This window comes from Diabrotica virgifera, chromosome 7, assembly GCF_917563875.1.
Source record: "Diabrotica virgifera virgifera chromosome 7, PGI_DIABVI_V3a".
NCBI lineage: Eukaryota > Metazoa > Arthropoda > Insecta > Coleoptera > Chrysomelidae > Diabrotica > Diabrotica virgifera.
In genome coordinates, this window is record NC_065449.1 from 172,803,918 (window position 1) to 172,809,917 (window position 6,000).

General features: G+C 31.5%; 1 protein-coding gene across 2 annotated transcripts in view; it reads right to left on the bottom strand.

The window, feature by feature from the left end:
- The window catches only part of LOC114329416 (uncharacterized protein CG3556), an 850,435-nt gene extending 845,324 nt beyond the window's left edge, over positions 1 to 5,111 (bottom strand). For both annotated transcript variants that reach the window (XM_050655236.1, XM_050655235.1), the window contains exon 1: positions 5,062 to 5,111. The gene's annotated coding sequence lies outside the window, so the exon portion shown is untranslated. The remainder of the gene's footprint in view (positions 1 to 5,061) is intronic.
- Positions 5,112 to 6,000: the final 889 nt, after the last annotated feature.

Sequence of the window (6,000 nt, forward strand, 5' to 3'; positions counted from 1 at the left end):
CAGTTTTATAAAATATTAGCCAATCGCACAGCTTTTAATTAAATAGTGAATGTTTGTAATTAATGTTTGATAATGTCCTTTAGTGAACTAGATTACATCGGTGGTTAGCCTTAACCACAGATGAAGAAAGGTTTGAGGTAGATAGCCTGTAGATTAGCTCTACTTTTGGAGATAATTAGATGTATGTTTATTAAGACACTTACAGTAACTCTGATGATGTTGCCTCTTAAATTGCGATGAATCTAGCTAATGAATCTAACATCTTGCGATGAATCTAACAGCAACTCTGATGATGTTGCCTCCTAAATTGCGATGAATCTAACTTTACTTAAACTAGTAATCAAGCACTGAAGTTACTTATATTGTGATTTGGACCTAATCGTATGTTATATCTAAATACAGAAAGGTATGAGTAAATACACGCTCAGATAAGATAATAAAGTGAATTCTCACTCACAAGATATATTGTAGATAAGATATTAGATACGGGAGACACACGTCTGCACTCGAAGATACTCAGCCAGTAAGTCTTTCCTATTCGCAATCTTTTCGATGCTTTTTCTTAAAAAAAAGTGAAGGTATATCCCCTCTCAAAAAAAATTGCAACGTAAAAAGAACCTACTTATTTTAGTTTTTAGATAAAGTAATGGTACATCATACAGATGCCGAAAAATTAAGTCAAGGGACCTAACGGTTGTTTTCAGAAGGGAAAGTTATTCAGTCAAAAGGTTTCCTTTGAAATAGAACTTAAACGGAAAGTAGCCATAAAACATTGCAATACACATTCAGATAGGGCCATAGGCGTACCCGTAATGAGTGCTAGTGGGCGTAAAAATTAATCCAAAAGATATACTAATCATTTACTAATCCTATTATATAAAAAAAATGTTACACTATCACTATAGAACATACTAAATGACAGATTGTAACTGATTTGTATATTATTTATATAAGGTTTGTTCCAACTCGATACAAAACCGTTCTTGACCGGGTACGAGTATGCGCAGTAACGACAAATGTGTTACTGCGCATAATTATTCGTTGTTGCGCATGCGCGTAACGATTCAAGAACGGCTTTGTATCGAGTTGGAACAAACCTATTATGTATTCCAAAAATGTCGAGGATTATATAGAATTCTTTTCTAGATAATATTAAAATATTTTCTAGGAAATTGAGAAGAAACTTGTTTACATTAATTCCTTAAATATTAAAATCTTAAGTACCTAATCATCCCTTCTACCAAATAATTTACCATGTATTTTATTTTATAGCCCATTAGCGCCCAGCGTTACCATATAATATGGTAACGTAAAACACATGATTTTTAAAAATTCTGCGGTATGCCCATGGAATTAGTTAACCACATATTTTGAGAACTATCGTTTCTAGGAATACTTCAGGCACCCATAAAACGTAACGGATTCGTATTTTAGCCTTTTCTTAACCGTCGAGAGATAATCATATGACAGTGTGGTTTAAATTTATAGAAAAGATGGACGTCCGTTTTGCGTAAGCAATTTTTGAGAGTCTTCTAGTAACTATATTTGCATAATTAAAAAAAAAACTAATTTTATTATACCCCAACTTATTATAAATTGTTGTATTTTATCAACAATTAAATGTAGCGAATTCGGTAGGAACAGTCAAAGTACGCCGTTACCATATGGTTGCGGTGGGCGCTTACGGAGTCATAATCTTATTTTTTTTCAGTCGTGGATTTTTGTTAGCAGAAGCGATAGTGTTACTGGTGTGACGGAAAGATAACTCTGTTGTTACAATAGCATCTACGAGTTGTGGTGGTTCAGCATTGGGCACGCTAAAAAGATTTTCTCATGAAGAAAAAGGCCACATTCAAGTAAGTCGGCCTCACTATATTGCTGAATACAACAAAATATGGTGGGTACCGACTGGATGGATCAAGGTGTTTCAACCTACCGAGTAGCTATTTGCAGTAAAAAATGGTACTGGCAAATTGTAACATGGTTGTTGGATGTTGCAGTCCATAATTCATGGCATTTATATAAAAAAAAAAATAAAAAAATATATCCTTGCTATCGTTTAGCAGAGAATTGGCCCAAGTTCTCGCAAGATATGGAAGTCGTCCCTTATATACTGCAAGACCTAGTCTACATAGACAGAACTTGCGAGATCTTCGTTTTGAGCGCTTCGACCATTTGTTATATCAAGCAGTAGAAGGCGATATGCTGGAGACAGATGTACAACATCTGGATGAACAATGTGTAAAAAATGAAACGTTGGTTTGTGTGTTAATTGTTTTATAGGATACCACACCAGACGATGAAAATATTCTCAAATAACTATTTAAAAAAAAATAAAAAATTTTGGTTTCAACGATCCTAAAAATTCCTTAAGCGCCCAGCGTTACCATATGGTACCACCATATAATTTTTTTAAAAAAAGACAGGAAACCGAAAAACTTGTTTTTTTGGATTAAATTATTAACATTTTCATCAAATCAACCCTAAAATAAAGATTTTTAAATAAAAAAAAACTTGGGCGTTAATGGGTTAAATATATGAAGTCGGGTTTTTAAATTCAGACAACCTTTGTAGTAATGGCATAGAACACGTTTTGTGAACTAGAATAGACTGAGAGAGAAAGTTTAGATCGGGATATACCACTTGAGAGTTTTTTTGTGAAATCTATGATAGCAGATCCGCCATCCAGCAAAACTAAGACGATTTAATTTCTTTATACCGTTCTGAGGATTATTTAACACTACTTACAATCTATTACAAATTGTTTTTTGGGGTAAAATATTTTTAAACAATTAAGAAGGAAATAGTACTCAATCAACTATTTTAATGAACAGGTCTAATTGTAGGTGAAATACTGCGGTATAGTATAAAAGATATCTAGAAATTACTCTAATCTTCTTCACAATCTTGATTTCCTGCAATACCTGAACGAAGGATAACAAAACGATAGTACATTATTGACTAAACGAATCACAAACTACGGTTATTGTTAAAACACCTAAGAAATCTTTTATTTCAATGCCATCTAAATTAATAAAACTATTTTGGTATCACCTGGCACTAAAAAAATTATCTTTAGTAGTCATCACCGTGTAAAGTTGACTTCATCGAAATTTAGAAAATATCAAAAATCTAGAGAATAAAGTTAAAGAAGCGACAATTTTATTAAAAATGAATATTTTGAAGTCTTGTAATCTAGTTTGATATTGTACATAACTTGAATTTTTATATTTTAAACCCTTTTATTTATTTATAACTGAAATTTAACGTACGTTAATAAAAGCATTAATTATTTATTAAACTATTCAAAATGATAAAATATTGTAGGAAATTTTAAAATTAGTAAATAATACAAAATATTCCCGGTTCTCTCTGTTTGGAAAATTAAAACGAAAATTATTTATCTCCAAATCCGGCACAAAGTCCAATAAATCCACCAAAAATCATGCAATAATGAAAACAAAAGGGTGAATTATACAAACAGTGGCAGGAACATAGGTGGGAATTCAATCTTCCAAATTATAAGAACCCGAAAGTAGCAGTAGCAAAAGATAAAGGAGAAGAGTATACAAACTATATTAACTTTTTACCAGGGAAGGGAAAATATATAAAATAGCCAAACTGGTGTTTCAAACGGAATGTGTCTGAGATGAAAATATGTAATAGAGTATATGAGAGAAAAATATGTGGAAAAAGTGATGGAAAAAGTAATTTGACAGTTACTTTAATGAAGAATTTGACAGAAAATGAGTTGAAGTACGGAGACAGTAACAGTAATGGCCTTTTAAAAGATTGATAGACGACTTCCAGAAGGGAAGAACATTGTTAACCTAGCAGCCCAAGAGTCAGAAAGAGTTGTAGCGCCCGGTAGGAAAAGTACACGAAAAAATCACAGTGGTATTTCTCACACCAGTACCAATTATTTTGACCAAAGTATGGACCAGAAATAGAAAAGATACAAAGTGAATTAAACGAAAATTTTGATATTTTATAATATAATAACAAGAATTGTAAGAAATAATGAATTATTTATTAGTTGTGAATATTATGTCAGAGAATCCTTCTAGTAATGGCAAACAACACGATGAGTAAACTAGAAACGATTAGTGAACATTAATACGTTGAATTTAGAAAAAAAAATAATACATGAAGAGAGACGGAAAGACAACGTTGGGATTGGAAAATACAACTAGCGAATTTTTTGGTGTAAATCTAAAATTTTGTAAATTCTGTAAAATTCTTTGTAAAAGTCTGTAAATTTTTTGAAACGATATAATTTGTATAATATACTGTTCTGAGGATTGTTCGGCATTGCTTACATGTAATACCTAATACAAATCGTTTGAAAAAATAGTATGCAATGCCATATTATTGTTAGAACGTCTAATTTTATGCGAAATAAGGCTGTATATTGTATAATTTAAAAATATATCTAAAACTAACTCTAATCTCTCCTAAGATCTTAATTTCCTGCAGTACCTGGACGAAGGATAACAAAACGGTAATACTTTCGATTAAACGAATTACAAACTACCTTTATTGTCAAAACATCAAGGAAATCTTTTATTTCAATGCCATCAAAATCAATAATACTATTTTTGTATCACCTGTCACTAAAAAAATTATCTTTAACAACCATCACTAAGCTAAGTTGATTTTATCAGAGTATATTAGAAAATATCAAAAATCTGGAGAATAAAGTTAAAGAAGCAACAATTTTATTAGAAGTCTTAAATCTAGTTTTTTATTTTTTTTTGAATATAAACAAGGTCTATAAGTAGAAATTTTATAAATATATTAATATCTTTTATTATAATATTATAATTTAATTTTAACTTAAGTTAAAACTACAATAATTCATTAATAAACGATTCAAAATGATTAAATATTGCAGGAAATTTCAAACTTAGTAAATATTACAAAAGATTCCCGTTTCTGACAGTTTGGAAAATTAAAACGAAAATTATTTATCTCTAAATACGGCACAAAGTCCAATAAATCCCCCAAAGTCGTGCATTAATGAAAACAAAAGGTGGGTAATCAACTAATTGTTCTACTTACAGTTGGGAGACGGCAACGAGATCCGCGAACGAACTGTATGTGTGGTGTGGTCGAAACAGACTGGAATGGAAAACAGATGAAAACCCTAAGCGCCACCTAGATTCGAGTGTTTTCCAGGATTTTATCGATTTCCTCAGTCCATTCATTTTCAGCCATGTAGACTCTACGACTACTAGATCATGAACGGACCGTTTTTAGGGATACAGGAAGGGGATAGTCAGGCAAAGATGACGGAAATTGGATGAAATCATTTTGTTTTTGGAAAAGTTTTAATCGGGGAATCGTATCGTTGCAGATAAATTGTACAGGGTTAATAAATGTGGTGAAAAACAATTCTTAATCTATAACACGATAATTTCTGAAATATGTGGTTTCTTTTAGCAGTATAAAGACACTATGTTTTATTCATTAAATATGTTTATTTCGTGGAGGAAGAATTAAAAAATAATTGATAATTGGATTGTGAATTAGCAAGAAGAACTACAAAAATATTGATAACTTTCTTTCTTTTTCCACTTCCTTCTACCCTATGAGAGTGTCAGACTGCCATTGGTTTGAATTTGTCGAGTGATTTTTGTTTAAATTTTTCGTACTTTACTACCTGCTGTATCCATTTTTTCTTATTATGCGTCTTTTTCTCGTGGACTTTTCTTGTGTTAGGTGCATCCTCATCAGATGCCCATACCATTTCATTTGGTTCTTTGTTGGCCGTTCTCCTAATAATCTTGGTGCTTGCATTTATCCCGTTCTTATGTTTTTCCATAGTGGTTATTAACACATGGTTTAAATTACCTAAAAGACATCTGTATACGTAGAAGTCTCCTCAAGATTGCGAAGGAAATATTGTGAGGAACGAAATTAACTGCATTACAATTAACAAAAGGTTCCGTAATGGTATTCTAAATGTAAAAACGTACCCAAGCTGTGACATAAATTCAG